Source organism: Eucyclogobius newberryi, unplaced genomic scaffold, assembly GCF_026437365.1.
Source record: "Eucyclogobius newberryi isolate DKJ021-1_F unplaced genomic scaffold, fEucNew1.0.hap1 SCAF_56, whole genome shotgun sequence".
NCBI lineage: Eukaryota > Metazoa > Chordata > Actinopteri > Gobiiformes > Gobiidae > Eucyclogobius > Eucyclogobius newberryi.
The window spans coordinates 269,458-281,651 of record NW_027316234.1 but is presented as its reverse complement, the minus strand read 5'-3'; the positions used below and the strand labels follow the sequence as shown (position 1 = coordinate 281,651).

At 45.9% G+C, this 12,194-nt stretch overlaps 30 non-coding genes and 15 pseudogenes across 30 annotated transcripts; all 45 read left to right on the top strand.

Moving 5' to 3' along the window:
- Positions 1-67: 67 nt before the first annotated feature.
- LOC140345432 (5S ribosomal RNA) lies at positions 68-186 on the top strand (annotated as a pseudogene).
- A 146-nt stretch (positions 187-332) lies between these two features.
- LOC140345874 (5S ribosomal RNA) lies at positions 333-451 on the top strand. The gene has a single exon (XR_011924143.1). It is a non-coding gene; the product is annotated as a 5S ribosomal RNA (ribosomal RNA).
- A 158-nt stretch (positions 452-609) lies between these two features.
- LOC140384222 (5S ribosomal RNA) lies at positions 610-728 on the top strand. Its single transcript, XR_011932903.1, has one exon. It is a non-coding gene; the product is annotated as a 5S ribosomal RNA (ribosomal RNA).
- Positions 729-874: 146 nt separating this feature from the next.
- LOC140345211 (5S ribosomal RNA) lies at positions 875-993 on the top strand (annotated as a pseudogene).
- Positions 994-1,139: 146 nt separating this feature from the next.
- On the top strand, positions 1,140-1,258 carry LOC140345873 (5S ribosomal RNA). Its single transcript, XR_011924142.1, has one exon. It is a non-coding gene; the product is annotated as a 5S ribosomal RNA (ribosomal RNA).
- Positions 1,259-1,416: 158 nt separating this feature from the next.
- On the top strand, positions 1,417-1,535 carry LOC140345429 (5S ribosomal RNA; annotated as a pseudogene).
- Positions 1,536-1,681: 146 nt separating this feature from the next.
- Positions 1,682-1,800, top strand: LOC140345872 (5S ribosomal RNA). The gene has a single exon (XR_011924141.1). It is a non-coding gene; the product is annotated as a 5S ribosomal RNA (ribosomal RNA).
- Positions 1,801-1,958: 158 nt separating this feature from the next.
- LOC140345428 (5S ribosomal RNA) lies at positions 1,959-2,077 on the top strand (annotated as a pseudogene).
- Positions 2,078-2,223: 146 nt separating this feature from the next.
- Positions 2,224-2,342, top strand: LOC140345871 (5S ribosomal RNA). Its single transcript, XR_011924140.1, has one exon. It is a non-coding gene; the product is annotated as a 5S ribosomal RNA (ribosomal RNA).
- Positions 2,343-2,500: 158 nt separating this feature from the next.
- Positions 2,501-2,619, top strand: LOC140345427 (5S ribosomal RNA; annotated as a pseudogene).
- A 146-nt stretch (positions 2,620-2,765) lies between these two features.
- Positions 2,766-2,884, top strand: LOC140345870 (5S ribosomal RNA). Its single transcript, XR_011924139.1, has one exon. It is a non-coding gene; the product is annotated as a 5S ribosomal RNA (ribosomal RNA).
- A 158-nt stretch (positions 2,885-3,042) lies between these two features.
- LOC140384221 (5S ribosomal RNA) lies at positions 3,043-3,161 on the top strand. Its single transcript, XR_011932902.1, has one exon. It is a non-coding gene; the product is annotated as a 5S ribosomal RNA (ribosomal RNA).
- A 146-nt stretch (positions 3,162-3,307) lies between these two features.
- LOC140345209 (5S ribosomal RNA) lies at positions 3,308-3,426 on the top strand (annotated as a pseudogene).
- A 146-nt stretch (positions 3,427-3,572) lies between these two features.
- Positions 3,573-3,691, top strand: LOC140345869 (5S ribosomal RNA). Its single transcript, XR_011924138.1, has one exon. It is a non-coding gene; the product is annotated as a 5S ribosomal RNA (ribosomal RNA).
- Positions 3,692-3,848: 157 nt separating this feature from the next.
- Positions 3,849-3,967, top strand: LOC140345426 (5S ribosomal RNA; annotated as a pseudogene).
- Positions 3,968-4,113: 146 nt separating this feature from the next.
- On the top strand, positions 4,114-4,232 carry LOC140345867 (5S ribosomal RNA). The gene has a single exon (XR_011924136.1). It is a non-coding gene; the product is annotated as a 5S ribosomal RNA (ribosomal RNA).
- A 158-nt stretch (positions 4,233-4,390) lies between these two features.
- LOC140345425 (5S ribosomal RNA) lies at positions 4,391-4,509 on the top strand (annotated as a pseudogene).
- A 146-nt stretch (positions 4,510-4,655) lies between these two features.
- On the top strand, positions 4,656-4,774 carry LOC140345866 (5S ribosomal RNA). The gene has a single exon (XR_011924135.1). It is a non-coding gene; the product is annotated as a 5S ribosomal RNA (ribosomal RNA).
- A 158-nt stretch (positions 4,775-4,932) lies between these two features.
- LOC140384309 (5S ribosomal RNA) lies at positions 4,933-5,051 on the top strand. The gene has a single exon (XR_011932984.1). It is a non-coding gene; the product is annotated as a 5S ribosomal RNA (ribosomal RNA).
- Positions 5,052-5,197: 146 nt separating this feature from the next.
- On the top strand, positions 5,198-5,316 carry LOC140345865 (5S ribosomal RNA). The gene has a single exon (XR_011924134.1). It is a non-coding gene; the product is annotated as a 5S ribosomal RNA (ribosomal RNA).
- Positions 5,317-5,474: 158 nt separating this feature from the next.
- LOC140384060 (5S ribosomal RNA) lies at positions 5,475-5,593 on the top strand. The gene has a single exon (XR_011932755.1). It is a non-coding gene; the product is annotated as a 5S ribosomal RNA (ribosomal RNA).
- A 146-nt stretch (positions 5,594-5,739) lies between these two features.
- On the top strand, positions 5,740-5,858 carry LOC140384220 (5S ribosomal RNA). The gene has a single exon (XR_011932901.1). It is a non-coding gene; the product is annotated as a 5S ribosomal RNA (ribosomal RNA).
- Positions 5,859-6,004: 146 nt separating this feature from the next.
- On the top strand, positions 6,005-6,123 carry LOC140345423 (5S ribosomal RNA; annotated as a pseudogene).
- Positions 6,124-6,269: 146 nt separating this feature from the next.
- On the top strand, positions 6,270-6,388 carry LOC140345864 (5S ribosomal RNA). The gene has a single exon (XR_011924133.1). It is a non-coding gene; the product is annotated as a 5S ribosomal RNA (ribosomal RNA).
- A 159-nt stretch (positions 6,389-6,547) lies between these two features.
- On the top strand, positions 6,548-6,666 carry LOC140345357 (5S ribosomal RNA; annotated as a pseudogene).
- Positions 6,667-6,822: 156 nt separating this feature from the next.
- LOC140345863 (5S ribosomal RNA) lies at positions 6,823-6,941 on the top strand. Its single transcript, XR_011924132.1, has one exon. It is a non-coding gene; the product is annotated as a 5S ribosomal RNA (ribosomal RNA).
- A 158-nt stretch (positions 6,942-7,099) lies between these two features.
- LOC140384219 (5S ribosomal RNA) lies at positions 7,100-7,218 on the top strand. Its single transcript, XR_011932900.1, has one exon. It is a non-coding gene; the product is annotated as a 5S ribosomal RNA (ribosomal RNA).
- Positions 7,219-7,365: 147 nt separating this feature from the next.
- LOC140345860 (5S ribosomal RNA) lies at positions 7,366-7,484 on the top strand. The gene has a single exon (XR_011924130.1). It is a non-coding gene; the product is annotated as a 5S ribosomal RNA (ribosomal RNA).
- Positions 7,485-7,641: 157 nt separating this feature from the next.
- LOC140345208 (5S ribosomal RNA) lies at positions 7,642-7,760 on the top strand (annotated as a pseudogene).
- A 146-nt stretch (positions 7,761-7,906) lies between these two features.
- LOC140384308 (5S ribosomal RNA) lies at positions 7,907-8,025 on the top strand. Its single transcript, XR_011932983.1, has one exon. It is a non-coding gene; the product is annotated as a 5S ribosomal RNA (ribosomal RNA).
- Positions 8,026-8,171: 146 nt separating this feature from the next.
- On the top strand, positions 8,172-8,290 carry LOC140345859 (5S ribosomal RNA). Its single transcript, XR_011924129.1, has one exon. It is a non-coding gene; the product is annotated as a 5S ribosomal RNA (ribosomal RNA).
- A 158-nt stretch (positions 8,291-8,448) lies between these two features.
- LOC140384057 (5S ribosomal RNA) lies at positions 8,449-8,567 on the top strand. Its single transcript, XR_011932753.1, has one exon. It is a non-coding gene; the product is annotated as a 5S ribosomal RNA (ribosomal RNA).
- A 146-nt stretch (positions 8,568-8,713) lies between these two features.
- On the top strand, positions 8,714-8,832 carry LOC140384218 (5S ribosomal RNA). The gene has a single exon (XR_011932899.1). It is a non-coding gene; the product is annotated as a 5S ribosomal RNA (ribosomal RNA).
- Positions 8,833-8,978: 146 nt separating this feature from the next.
- Positions 8,979-9,097, top strand: LOC140345422 (5S ribosomal RNA; annotated as a pseudogene).
- A 146-nt stretch (positions 9,098-9,243) lies between these two features.
- LOC140345858 (5S ribosomal RNA) lies at positions 9,244-9,362 on the top strand. The gene has a single exon (XR_011924128.1). It is a non-coding gene; the product is annotated as a 5S ribosomal RNA (ribosomal RNA).
- Positions 9,363-9,521: 159 nt separating this feature from the next.
- On the top strand, positions 9,522-9,640 carry LOC140345356 (5S ribosomal RNA; annotated as a pseudogene).
- Positions 9,641-9,796: 156 nt separating this feature from the next.
- LOC140345857 (5S ribosomal RNA) lies at positions 9,797-9,915 on the top strand. Its single transcript, XR_011924127.1, has one exon. It is a non-coding gene; the product is annotated as a 5S ribosomal RNA (ribosomal RNA).
- A 158-nt stretch (positions 9,916-10,073) lies between these two features.
- Positions 10,074-10,192, top strand: LOC140384216 (5S ribosomal RNA). The gene has a single exon (XR_011932897.1). It is a non-coding gene; the product is annotated as a 5S ribosomal RNA (ribosomal RNA).
- A 146-nt stretch (positions 10,193-10,338) lies between these two features.
- LOC140345856 (5S ribosomal RNA) lies at positions 10,339-10,457 on the top strand. The gene has a single exon (XR_011924126.1). It is a non-coding gene; the product is annotated as a 5S ribosomal RNA (ribosomal RNA).
- A 157-nt stretch (positions 10,458-10,614) lies between these two features.
- LOC140345207 (5S ribosomal RNA) lies at positions 10,615-10,733 on the top strand (annotated as a pseudogene).
- A 146-nt stretch (positions 10,734-10,879) lies between these two features.
- On the top strand, positions 10,880-10,998 carry LOC140345355 (5S ribosomal RNA; annotated as a pseudogene).
- Positions 10,999-11,144: 146 nt separating this feature from the next.
- LOC140384005 (5S ribosomal RNA) lies at positions 11,145-11,263 on the top strand. Its single transcript, XR_011932706.1, has one exon. It is a non-coding gene; the product is annotated as a 5S ribosomal RNA (ribosomal RNA).
- Positions 11,264-11,409: 146 nt separating this feature from the next.
- On the top strand, positions 11,410-11,528 carry LOC140384307 (5S ribosomal RNA). Its single transcript, XR_011932982.1, has one exon. It is a non-coding gene; the product is annotated as a 5S ribosomal RNA (ribosomal RNA).
- A 146-nt stretch (positions 11,529-11,674) lies between these two features.
- Positions 11,675-11,793, top strand: LOC140345854 (5S ribosomal RNA). The gene has a single exon (XR_011924124.1). It is a non-coding gene; the product is annotated as a 5S ribosomal RNA (ribosomal RNA).
- Positions 11,794-11,939: 146 nt separating this feature from the next.
- LOC140384215 (5S ribosomal RNA) lies at positions 11,940-12,058 on the top strand. Its single transcript, XR_011932896.1, has one exon. It is a non-coding gene; the product is annotated as a 5S ribosomal RNA (ribosomal RNA).
- The last annotated feature ends 136 nt before the right edge of the window (positions 12,059-12,194 follow it).

Sequence of the window (12,194 nt, the reverse complement as noted above, 5' to 3'; positions counted from 1 at the left end):
GTGAAGGTACTCTTCACGAAAAGACAGTGTTTGATATAAAAAAGGCCGTTTTGACCTGGAACATTTCGCTCACGGCCATACCACCCTGGACCAGCCCGATCTCGTTTGATCTCGGAAGCCAAGCGGGGTTGGGCCTTGTTAGTACTTGGATGGAACACCGCCTGGGAATACCAGGTGCTGTGAGCATTTTCACACTTTTTCACCCGTCAAAAAAAAAAAAAGAAGTTTTTCATTGAGATATCCCAATTTTGACCGAGCAAGTGGCGTGAAGGTACTCTTCACGAAAAGACAGTGTTTGATATAAAAAAGGCCGTTTTGACCTGGAACATTTCGCTCACGGCCATACCACCCTGGACCAGCCCGATCTCGTCTGATCTCGGAAGCCAAGCAGGGTTGGGCCTGGTTAGTACTTGGATGGGAGACCGCCTGGGAATACCAGGTGCTGTGAGCATTTTCACACTTTTTCACCTGTCAAAAAAAAAAAAAAAAAAAAAAAAAGAAGTTTTTCATTGAGATATCCCAATTTTGACCGAGCAAGTGGCGTGAAGGTACTCTTCACGAAAAGACAGTGTTTGATATAAAAAAGGCCGTTTTGACCTGGAACATTTCGCTCACGGCCATACCACCCTGGACCAGCCCGATCTCGTCTGATCTCGGAAGCCAAGCAGGGTTGGGCCTTGTTAGTACTTGGATGGGAGACCGCCTGGGAATACCAGGTGCTGTGAGCATTTTCACACTTTTTCACCCGTCAAAAAAAAAAAAAGAAGTTTTTCATTGAGATATCCCAATTTTGACCGAGCAAGTGGCGTGAAGGTACTCTTCACGAAAAGACAGTGTTTGATATAAAAAAGGCCGTTTTGACCTGGAACATTTCGCTCACGGCCATACCACCCTGGACCTGCCCGATCTCGTTTGATCTCGGAAGCCAAGCGGGGTTGGGCCTTGTTAGTACTTGGATGGAACACCGCCTGGGAATACCAGGTGCTGTGAGCATTTTCACACTTTTTCACCCGTCAAAAAAAAAAGAAGAAGTTTTTCATTGAGATATCCCAATTTTGACCGAGCAAGTGGCGTGAAGGTACTCTTCACGAAAAGACAGTGTTTGATATAAAAAAGGCCGTTTTGACCTGGAACATTTCGCTCACGGCCATACCACCCTGGACCAGCCCGATCTCGTCTGATCTCGGAAGCCAAGCAGGGTTGGGCCTGGTTAGTACTTGGATGGGAGACCGCCTGGGAATACCAGGTGCTGTGAGCATTTTCACACTTTTTCACCTGTCAAAAAAAAAAAAAAAAAAAAAAAAAGAAGTTTTTCATTGAGATATCCCAATTTTGACCGAGCAAGTGGCGTGAAGGTACTCTTCACGAAAAGACAGTGTTTGATATAAAAAAGGCCGTTTTGACCTGGAACATTTCGCTCACGGCCATACCACCCTGGACCAGCCCGATCTCGTTTGATCTCGGAAGCCAAGCGGGGTTGGGCCTTGTTAGTACTTGGATGGAACACCGCCTGGGAATACCAGGTGCTGTGAGCATTTTCACACTTTTTCACCCGTCAAAAAAAAAAGAAGAAGTTTTTCATTGAGATATCCCAATTTTGACCGAGCAAGTGGCGTGAAGGTACTCTTCACGAAAAGACAGTGTTTGATATAAAAAAGGCCGTTTTGACCTGGAACATTTCGCTCACGGCCATACCACCCTGGACCAGCCCGATCTCGTCTGATCTCGGAAGCCAAGCAGGGTTGGGCCTGGTTAGTACTTGGATGGGAGACCGCCTGGGAATACCAGGTGCTGTGAGCATTTTCACACTTTTTCACCTGTCAAAAAAAAAAAAAAAAAAAAAAAAAGAAGTTTTTCATTGAGATATCCCAATTTTGACCGAGCAAGTGGCGTGAAGGTACTCTTCACGAAAAGACAGTGTTTGATATAAAAAAGGCCGTTTTGACCTGGAACATTTCGCTCACGGCCATACCACCCTGGACCAGCCCGATCTCGTTTGATCTCGGAAGCCAAGCGGGGTTGGGCCTTGTTAGTACTTGGATGGAACACCGCCTGGGAATACCAGGTGCTGTGAGCATTTTCACACTTTTTCACCCGTCAAAAAAAAAAAAAGAAGTTTTTCATTGAGATATCCCAATTTTGACCGAGCAAGTGGCGTGAAGGTACTCTTCACGAAAAGACAGTGTTTGATATAAAAAAGGCCGTTTTGACCTGGAACATTTCGCTCACGGCCATACCACCCTGGACCAGCCCGATCTCGTCTGATCTCGGAAGCCAAGCAGGGTTGGGCCTGGTTAGTACTTGGATGGGAGACCGCCTGGGAATACCAGGTGCTGTGAGCATTTTCACACTTTTTCACCTGTCAAAAAAAAAAAAAAAAAAAAAAAAAGAAGTTTTTCATTGAGATATCCCAATTTTGACCGAGCAAGTGGCGTGAAGGTACTCTTCACGAAAAGACAGTGTTTGATATAAAAAAGGCCGTTTTGACCTGGAACATTTCGCTCACGGCCATACCACCCTGGACCAGCCCGATCTCGTTTGATCTCGGAAGCCAAGCGGGGTTGGGCCTTGTTAGTACTTGGATGGAACACCGCCTGGGAATACCAGGTGCTGTGAGCATTTTCACACTTTTTCACCCGTCAAAAAAAAAAAAAGAAGTTTTTCATTGAGATATCCCAATTTTGACCGAGCAAGTGGCGTGAAGGTACTCTTCACGAAAAGACAGTGTTTGATATAAAAAAGGCCGTTTTGACCTGGAACATTTCGCTCACGGCCATACCACCCTGGACCAGCCCGATCTCGTCTGATCTCGGAAGCCAAGCAGGGTTGGGCCTGGTTAGTACTTGGATGGGAGACCGCCTGGGAATACCAGGTGCTGTGAGCATTTTCACACTTTTTCACCTGTCAAAAAAAAAAAAAAAAAAAAAAAAAGAAGTTTTTCATTGAGATATCCCAATTTTGACCGAGCAAGTGGCGTGAAGGTACTCTTCACGAAAAGACAGTGTTTGATATAAAAAAGGCCGTTTTGACCTGGAACATTTCGCTCACGGCCATACCACCCTGGACCAGCCCGATCTCGTCTGATCTCGGAAGCCAAGCAGGGTTGGGCCTTGTTAGTACTTGGATGGGAGACCGCCTGGGAATACCAGGTGCTGTGAGCATTTTCACACTTTTTCACCCGTCAAAAAAAAAAAAAGAAGTTTTTCATTGAGATATCCCAATTTTGACCGAGCAAGTGGCGTGAAGGTACTCTTCACGAAAAGACAGTGTTTGATATAAAAAAGGCCGTTTTGACCTGGAACATTTCGCTCACGGCCATACCACCCTGGACCTGCCCGATCTCGTTTGATCTCGGAAGCCAAGCGGGGTTGGGCCTTGTTAGTACTTGGATGGAACACCGCCTGGGAATACCAGGTGCTGTGAGCATTTTCACACTTTTTCACCCGTCAAAAAAAAAAGAAGAAGTTTTTCATTGAGATATCCCAATTTTGACCGAGCAAGTGGCGTGAAGGTACTCTTCACGAAAAGACAGTGTTTGATATAAAAAAGGCCGTTTTGACCTGGAACATTTCGCTCACGGCCATACCACCCTGGACCAGCCCGATCTCGTCTGATCTCGGAAGCCAAGCAGGGTTGGGCCTGGTTAGTACTTGGATGGGAGACCGCCTGGGAATACCAGGTGCTGTGAGCATTTTCACACTTTTTCACCTGTCAAAAAAAAAAAAAAAAAAAAAAAAGAAGTTTTTCATTGAGATATCCCAATTTTGACCGAGCAAGTGGCGTGAAGGTACTCTTCACGAAAAGACAGTGTTTGATATAAAAAAGGCCGTTTTGACCTGGAACATTTCGCTCACGGCCATACCACCCTGGACCAGCCCGATCTCGTTTGATCTCGGAAGCCAAGCGGGGTTGGGCCTTGTTAGTACTTGGATGGAACACCGCCTGGGAATACCAGGTGCTGTGAGCATTTTCACACTTTTTCACCCGTCAAAAAAAAAAGAAGAAGTTTTTCATTGAGATATCCCAATTTTGACCGAGCAAGTGGCGTGAAGGTACTCTTCACGAAAAGACAGTGTTTGATATAAAAAAGGCCGTTTTGACCTGGAACATTTCGCTCACGGCCATACCACCCTGGACCAGCCCGATCTCGTCTGATCTCGGAAGCCAAGCAGGGTTGGGCCTGGTTAGTACTTGGATGGGAGACCGCCTGGGAATACCAGGTGCTGTGAGCATTTTCACACTTTTTCACCTGTCAAAAAAAAAAAAAAAAAAAAAAAAAGAAGTTTTTCATTGAGATATCCCAATTTTGACCGAGCAAGTGGCGTGAAGGTACTCTTCACGAAAAGACAGTGTTTGATATAAAAAAGGCCGTTTTGACCTGGAACATTTCGCTCACGGCCATACCACCCTGGACCAGCCCGATCTCGTTTGATCTCGGAAGCCAAGCGGGGTTGGGCCTTGTTAGTACTTGGATGGAACACCGCCTGGGAATACCAGGTGCTGTGAGCATTTTCACACTTTTTCACCCGTCAAAAAAAAAAAAAGAAGTTTTTCATTGAGATATCCCAATTTTGACCGAGCAAGTGGCGTGAAGGTACTCTTCACGAAAAGACAGTGTTTGATATAAAAAAGGCCGTTTTGACCTGGAACATTTCGCTCACGGCCATACCACCCTGGACCAGCCCGATCTCGTCTGATCTCGGAAGCCAAGCAGGGTTGGGCCTGGTTAGTACTTGGATGGGAGACCGCCTGGGAATACCAGGTGCTGTGAGCATTTTCACACTTTTTCACCTGTCAAAAAAAAAAAAAAAAAAAAAAAAAGAAGTTTTTCATTGAGATATCCCAATTTTGACCGAGCAAGTGGCGTGAAGGTACTCTTCACGAAAAGACAGTGTTTGATATAAAAAAGGCCGTTTTGACCTGGAACATTTCGCTCACGGCCATACCACCCTGGACCAGCCCGATCTCGTTTGATCTCGGAAGCCAAGCGGGGTTGGGCCTTGTTAGTACTTGGATGGGAGACCGCCTGGGAATACCAGGTGCTGTGAGCATTTTCACACTTTTTCACCCGTCAAAAAAAAAAAAAGAAGTTTTTCATTGAGATATCCCAATTTTGACCGAGCAAGTGGCGTGAAGGTACTCTTCACGAAAAGACAGTGTTTGATATAAAAAAGGCCGTTTTGACCTGGAACATTTCGCTCACGGCCATACCACCCTGGACCAGCCCGATCTCGTCTGATCTCGGAAGCCAAGCAGGGTTGGGCCTGGTTAGTACTTGGATGGGAGACCGCCTGGGAATACCAGGTGCTGTGAGCATTTTCACACTTTTTCACCTGTCAAAAAAAAAAAAAAAAAAAAAAAAAGAAGTTTTTCATTGAGATATCCCAATTTTGACCGAGCAAGTGGCGTGAAGGTACTCTTCACGAAAAGACAGTGTTTGATATAAAAAAGGCCGTTTTGACCTGGAACATTTCGCTCACGGCCATACCACCCTGGACCAGCCCGATCTCGTTTGATCTCGGAAGCCAAGCGGGGTTGGGCCTTGTTAGTACTTGGATGGGAGACCGCCTGGGAATACAAGGTGCTGTGAGCATTTTCACACTTTTTCACCCGTCAAAAAAAAAAAAAGAAGTTTTTCATTGAGATATCCCAATTTTGACCGAGCAAGTGGCGTGAAGGTACTCTTCACGAAAAGACAGTGTTTGATATAAAAAAGGCCGTTTTGACCTGGAACATTTCGCTCACGGCCATACCACCCTGGACCAGCCCGATCTCGTCTGATCTCGGAAGCCAAGCAGGGTTGGGCCTTGTTAGTACTTGGATGGGAGACCGCCTGGGAATACCAGGTGCTGTGAGCATTTTCACACTTTTTCACCCGTCAAAAAAAAAAAAAGAAGTTTTTCATTGAGATATCCCAATTTTGACCGAGCAAGTGGCGTGAAGGTACTCTTCACGAAAAGACAGTGTTTGATATAAAAAAGGCCGTTTTGACCTGGAACATTTCGCTCACGGCCATACCACCCTGGACCAGCCCGATCTCGTTTGATCTCGGAAGCCAAGCGGGGTTGGGCCTTGTTAGTACTTGGATGGAACACCGCCTGGGAATACCAGGTGCTGTGAGCATTTTCACACTTTTTCACCCGTCAAAAAAAAAAGAAGAAGTTTTTCATTGAGATATCCCAATTTTGACCGAGCAAGTGGCGTGAAGGTACTCTTCACGAAAAGACAGTGTTTGATATAAAAAAGGCCGTTTTGACCTGGAACATTTCGCTCACGGCCATACCACCCTGGACCAGCCCGATCTCGTCTGATCTCGGAAGCCAAGCAGGGTTGGGCCTGGTTAGTACTTGGATGGGAGACCGCCTGGGAATACCAGGTGCTGTGAGCATTTTCACACTTTTTCACCTGTCAAAAAAAAAAAAGAAAAAAAAAAAAAGAAGTTTTTCATTGAGATATCCCAATTTTGACCGAGCAAGTGGCGTGAAGGTACTCTTCACGAAAAGACAGTGTTTGATATAAAAAAGGCCGTTTTGACCTGGAACATTTCGCTCACGGCCATACCACCCTGGACCAGCCCGATCTCGTTTGATCTCGGAAGCCAAGCGGGGTTTGGCCTTGTTAGTACTTGGATGGGAGACCGCCTGGGAATACCAGGTGCTGTGAGCATTTTCACACTTTTTCACCCGTCAAAAAAAAAAAAAGAAGTTTTTCATTGAGATATCCCAATTTTGACCGAGCAAGTGGCGTGAAGGTACTCTTCACGAAAAGACAGTGTTTGATGCAAAAAAAGCCATTTATACGAGTTTTGACCTGGAACATTTCGCTCACGGCCATACCACCCTGGACCAGCCCGATCTCGTCTGATCTCGGAAGCCAAGCAGGGTTGGGCCTGGTTAGTACTTGGATGGGAGACCGCCTGGGAATACCAGGTGCTGTGAGCATTTTCACACTTTTTCACCTGTCAAAAAAAAAAATAAAAAAAAAAAAAGAAGTTTTTCATTGAGATATCCCAATTTTGACCGAGCAAGTGGCGTGAAGGTACTCTTCACGAAAAGACAGTGTTTGATATAAAAAAGGCCGTTTTGACCTGGAACATTTCGCTCACGGCCATACCACCCTGGACCAGCCCGATCTCGTCTGATCTCGGAAGCCAAGCAGGGTTGGGCCTTGTTAGTACTTGGATGGGAGACCGCCTGGGAATACCAGGTGCTGTGAGCATTTTCACACTTTTTCACCCGTCAAAAAAAAAAAGAAGAAGTTTTTCATTGAGATATCCCAATTTTGACCGAGCAAGTGGCGTGAAGGTACTCTTCACGAAAAGACAGTGTTTGATATAAAAAAGGCCGTTTTGACCTGGAACATTTCGCTCACGGCCATACCACCCTGGACCAGCCCGATCTCGTCTGATCTCGGAAGCCAAGCAGGGTTGGGCCTGGTTAGTACTTGGATGGGAGACCGCCTGGGAATACCAGGTGCTGTGAGCATTTTCACACTTTTTCACCTGTCAAAAAAAAAAAAAAAAAAAAAAAAGAAGTTTTTCATTGAGATATCCCAATTTTGACCGAGCAAGTGGCGTGAAGGTACTCTTCACGAAAAGACAGTGTTTGATATAAAAAAGGCCGTTTTGACCTGGAACATTTCGCTCACGGCCATACCACCCTGGACCTGCCCGATCTCGTTTGATCTCGGAAGCCAAGCGGGGTTGGGCCTTGTTAGTACTTGGATGGAACACCGCCTGGGAATACCAGGTGCTGTGAGCATTTTCACACTTTTTCACCCGTCAAAAAAAAAAGAAGAAGTTTTTCATTGAGATATCCCAATTTTGACCGAGCAAGTGGCGTGAAGGTACTCTTCACGAAAAGACAGTGTTTGATATAAAAAAGGCCGTTTTGACCTGGAACATTTCGCTCACGGCCATACCACCCTGGACCAGCCCGATCTCGTTTGATCTCGGAAGCCAAGCGGGGTTGGGCCTTGTTAGTACTTGGATGGGAGACCGCCTGGGAATACCAGGTGCTGTGAGCATTTTCACACTTTTTCACCCGTCAAAAAAAAAAAAAGAAGTTTTTCATTGAGATATCCCAATTTTGACCGAGCAAGTGGCGTGAAGGTACTCTTCACGAAAAGACAGTGTTTGATATAAAAAAGGCCGTTTTGACCTGGAACATTTCGCTCACGGCCATACCACCCTGGACCAGCCCGATCTCGTCTGATCTCGGAAGCCAAGCAGGGTTGGGCCTGGTTAGTACTTGGATGGGAGACCGCCTGGGAATACCAGGTGCTGTGAGCATTTTCACACTTTTTCACCTGTCAAAAAAAAAAAAAAAAAAAAAAAAAGAAGTTTTTCATTGAGATATCCCAATTTTGACCGAGCAAGTGGCGTGAAGGTACTCTTCACGAAAAGACAGTGTTTGATATAAAAAAGGCCGTTTTGACCTGGAACATTTCGCTCACGGCCATACCACCCTGGACCAGCCCGATCTCGTTTGATCTCGGAAGCCAAGCGGGGTTGGGCCTTGTTAGTACTTGGATGGGAGACCGCCTGGGAATACAAGGTGCTGTGAGCATTTTCACACTTTTTCACCCGTCAAAAAAAAAAAAAGAAGTTTTTCATTGAGATATCCCAATTTTGACCGAGCAAGTGGCGTGAAGGTACTCTTCACGAAAAGACAGTGTTTGATATAAAAAAGGCCGTTTTGACCTGGAACATTTCGCTCACGGCCATACCACCCTGGACCAGCCCGATCTCGTCTGATCTCGGAAGCCAAGCAGGGTTGGGCCTTGTTAGTACTTGGATGGGAGACCGCCTGGGAATACCAGGTGCTGTGAGCATTTTCACACTTTTTCACCCGTCAAAAAAAAAAAAAGAAGTTTTTCATTGAGATATCCCAATTTTGACCGAGCAAGTGGCGTGAAGGTACTCTTCACGAAAAGACAGTGTTTGATATAAAAAAGGCCGTTTTGACCTGGAACATTTCGCTCACGGCCATACCACCCTGGACCAGCCCGATCTCGTTTGATCTCGGAAGCCAAGCGGGGTTGGGCCTTGTTAGTACTTGGATGGAACACCGCCTGGGAATACCAGGTGCTGTGAGCATTTTCACACTTTTTCACCCGTCAAAAAAAAAAAAAGAAGTTTTTCATTGAGATATCCCAATTTTGACCGAGCAAGTGGCGTGAAGGTACTCTTCACGAAAAGACAGTGTTTGATATAAAAAAGGCCGTTTTGACCTGGAACATTTCGCTCACGGCCATACCACCCTGGACCAGCCCGATCTCGTCTGATCTCGGAAGCCAAGCAGGGTTGGGCCTGGTTAGTACTTGGATGGGAGACCGCCTGGGAATACCAGGTGCTGTGAGCATTTTCACACTTTTTCACCTGTCAAAAAAAAAAAAGAAAAAAAAAAAAAGAAGTTTTTCATTGAGATATCCCAATTTTGACCGAGCAAGTGGCGTGAAGGTACTCTTCACGAAAAGACAGTGTTTGATATAAAAAAGGCCGTTTTGACCTGGAACATTTCGCTCACGGCCATACCACCCTGGACCAGCCCGATCTCGTTTGATCTCGGAAGCCAAGCGGGGTTTGGCCTTGTTAGTACTTGGATGGGAGACCGCCTGGGAATACCAGGTGCTGTGAGCATTTTCACACTTTTTCACCCGTCAAAAAAAAAAAAAGAAGTTTTTCATTGAGATATCCCAATTTTGACCGAGCAAGTGGCGTGAAGGTACTCTTCACGAAAAGACAGTGTTTGATGCAAAAAAAGCCATTTATACGAGTTTTGACCTGGAACATTTCGCTCACGGCCATACCACCCTGGACCAGCCCGATCTCGTCTGATCTCGGAAGCCAAGCAGGGTTGGGCCTGGTTAGTACTTGGATGGGAGACCGCCTGGGAATACCAGGTGCTGTGAGCATTTTCACACTTTTTCACCTGTCAAAAAAAAAAATAAAAAAAAAAAAAGAAGTTTTTCATTGAGATATCCCAATTTTGACCGAGCAAGTGGCGTGAAGGTACTCTTCACGAAAAGACAGTGTTTGATATAAAAAAGGCCGTTTTGACCTGGAACATTTCGCTCACGGCCATACCACCCTGGACCAGCCCGATCTCGTCTGATCTCGGAAGCCAAGCAGGGTTGGGCCTTGTTAGTACTTGGATGGGAGACCGCCTGGGAATACCAGGTGCTGTGAGCATTTTCACACTTTTTCACCCGTCAAAAAAAAAAAAAGAAGTTTTTCATTGAGATATCCCAATTTTGACCGAGCAAGTGGCGTGAAGGTACTCTTCACGAAAAGACAGTGTTTGATATAAAAAAGGCCGTTTTGACCTGGAACATTTCGCTCACGGCCATACCACCCTGGACCAGCCCGATCTCGTCTGATCTCGGAAGCCAAGCAGGGTTGGGCCTGGTTAGTACTTGGATGGGAGACCGCCTGGGAATACCAGGTGCTGTGAGCATTTTCACACTTTTTCACCTGTCAAAAAAAAAAAAAAAAAAAAAAAAGAAGTTTTTCATTGAGATATCCCAATTTTGACCGAGCAAGTGGCGTGAAGGTACTCTTCACGAAAAGACAGTGTTTGATATAAAAAAGGCCGTTTTGACCTGGAACATTTCGCTCACGGCCATACCACCCTGGACCTGCCCGATCTCGTTTGATCTCGGAAGCCAAGCGGGGTTGGGCCTTGTTAGTACTTGGATGGAACACCGCCTGGGAATACCAGGTGCTGTGAGCATTTTCACACTTTTTCACCCGTCAAAAAAAAAAGAAGAAGTTTTTCATTGAGATATCCCAATTTTGACCGAGCAAGTGGCGTGAAGGTACTCTTCACGAAAAGACAGTGTTTGATATAAAAAAGGCCGTTTTGACCTGGAACATTTCGCTCACGGCCATACCACCCTGGACCAGCCCGATCTCGTTTGATCTCGGAAGCCAAGCGGGGTTTGGCCTTGTTAGTACTTGGATGGGAGACCGCCTGGGAATACCAGGTGCTGTGAGCATTTTCACACTTTTTCACCCGTCAAAAAAAAAAAAAGAAGTTTTTCATTGAGATATCCCAATTTTGACCGAGCAAGTGGCGTGAAGGTACTCTTCACGAAAAGACAGTGTTTGATATAAAAAAGGCCGTTTTGACCTGGAACATTTCGCTCACGGCCATACCACCCTGGACCAGCCCGATCTCGTTTGATCTCGGAAGCCAAGCAGGGTTGGGCCTGGTTAGTACTTGGATGGGAGACCGCCTGGGAATACCAGGTGCTGTGAGCATTTTCACACTTTTTCACCCGTCAAAAAAAAAAAAAGAAGTTTTTCATTGAGATATCCCAATTTTGACCGAGCAAGTGGCGTGAAGGTACTCTTCACGAAAAGACAGTGTTTGATATAAAAAAGGCCGTTTTGACCTGGAACATTTCGCTCACGGCCATACCACCCTGGACCAGCCCGATCTCGTTTGATCTCGGAAGCCAAGCGGGGTTGGGCCTTGTTAGTACTTGGATGGGAGACCGCCTGGGAATACCAGGTGCTGTGAGCATTTTCACACTTTTTCACCCGTCAAAAAAAAAAAAAGAAGTTTTTCATTGAGATATCCCAATTTTGACCGAGCAAGTGGCGTGAAGGTACTCTTCACGAAAAGACAGTGTTTGATATAAAAAAGGCCGTTTTGACCTGGAACATTTCGCTCACGGCCATACCACCCTGGACCAGCCCGATCTCGTCTGATCTCGGAAGCCAAGCAGGGTTGGGCCTGGTTAGTACTTGGATGGGAGACCGCCTGGGAATACCAGGTGCTGTGAGCATTTTCACACTTTTTCACCCGTCAAAAAAAAAAAAAGAAGTTTTTCATTGAGATATCCCAATTTTGACCGAGCAAGTGGCGTGAAGGTACTCTTCACGAAAAGACAGTGTTTGATATAAAAAAGGCCGTTTTGACCTGGAACATTTCGCTCACGGCCATACCACCCTGGACCAGCCCGATCTCGTCTGATCTCGGAAGCCAAGCAGGGTTGGGCCTTGTTAGTACTTGGATGGGAGACCGCCTGGGAATACCAGGTGCTGTGAGCATTTTCACACTTTTTCACCCGTCAAAAAAAAAAAAAGAAGTTTTTCATTGAGATATCCCAATTTTGACCGAGCAAGTGGCGTGAAGGTACTCTTCACGAAAAGACAGTGTTTGATATAAAAAAGGCCGTTTTGACCT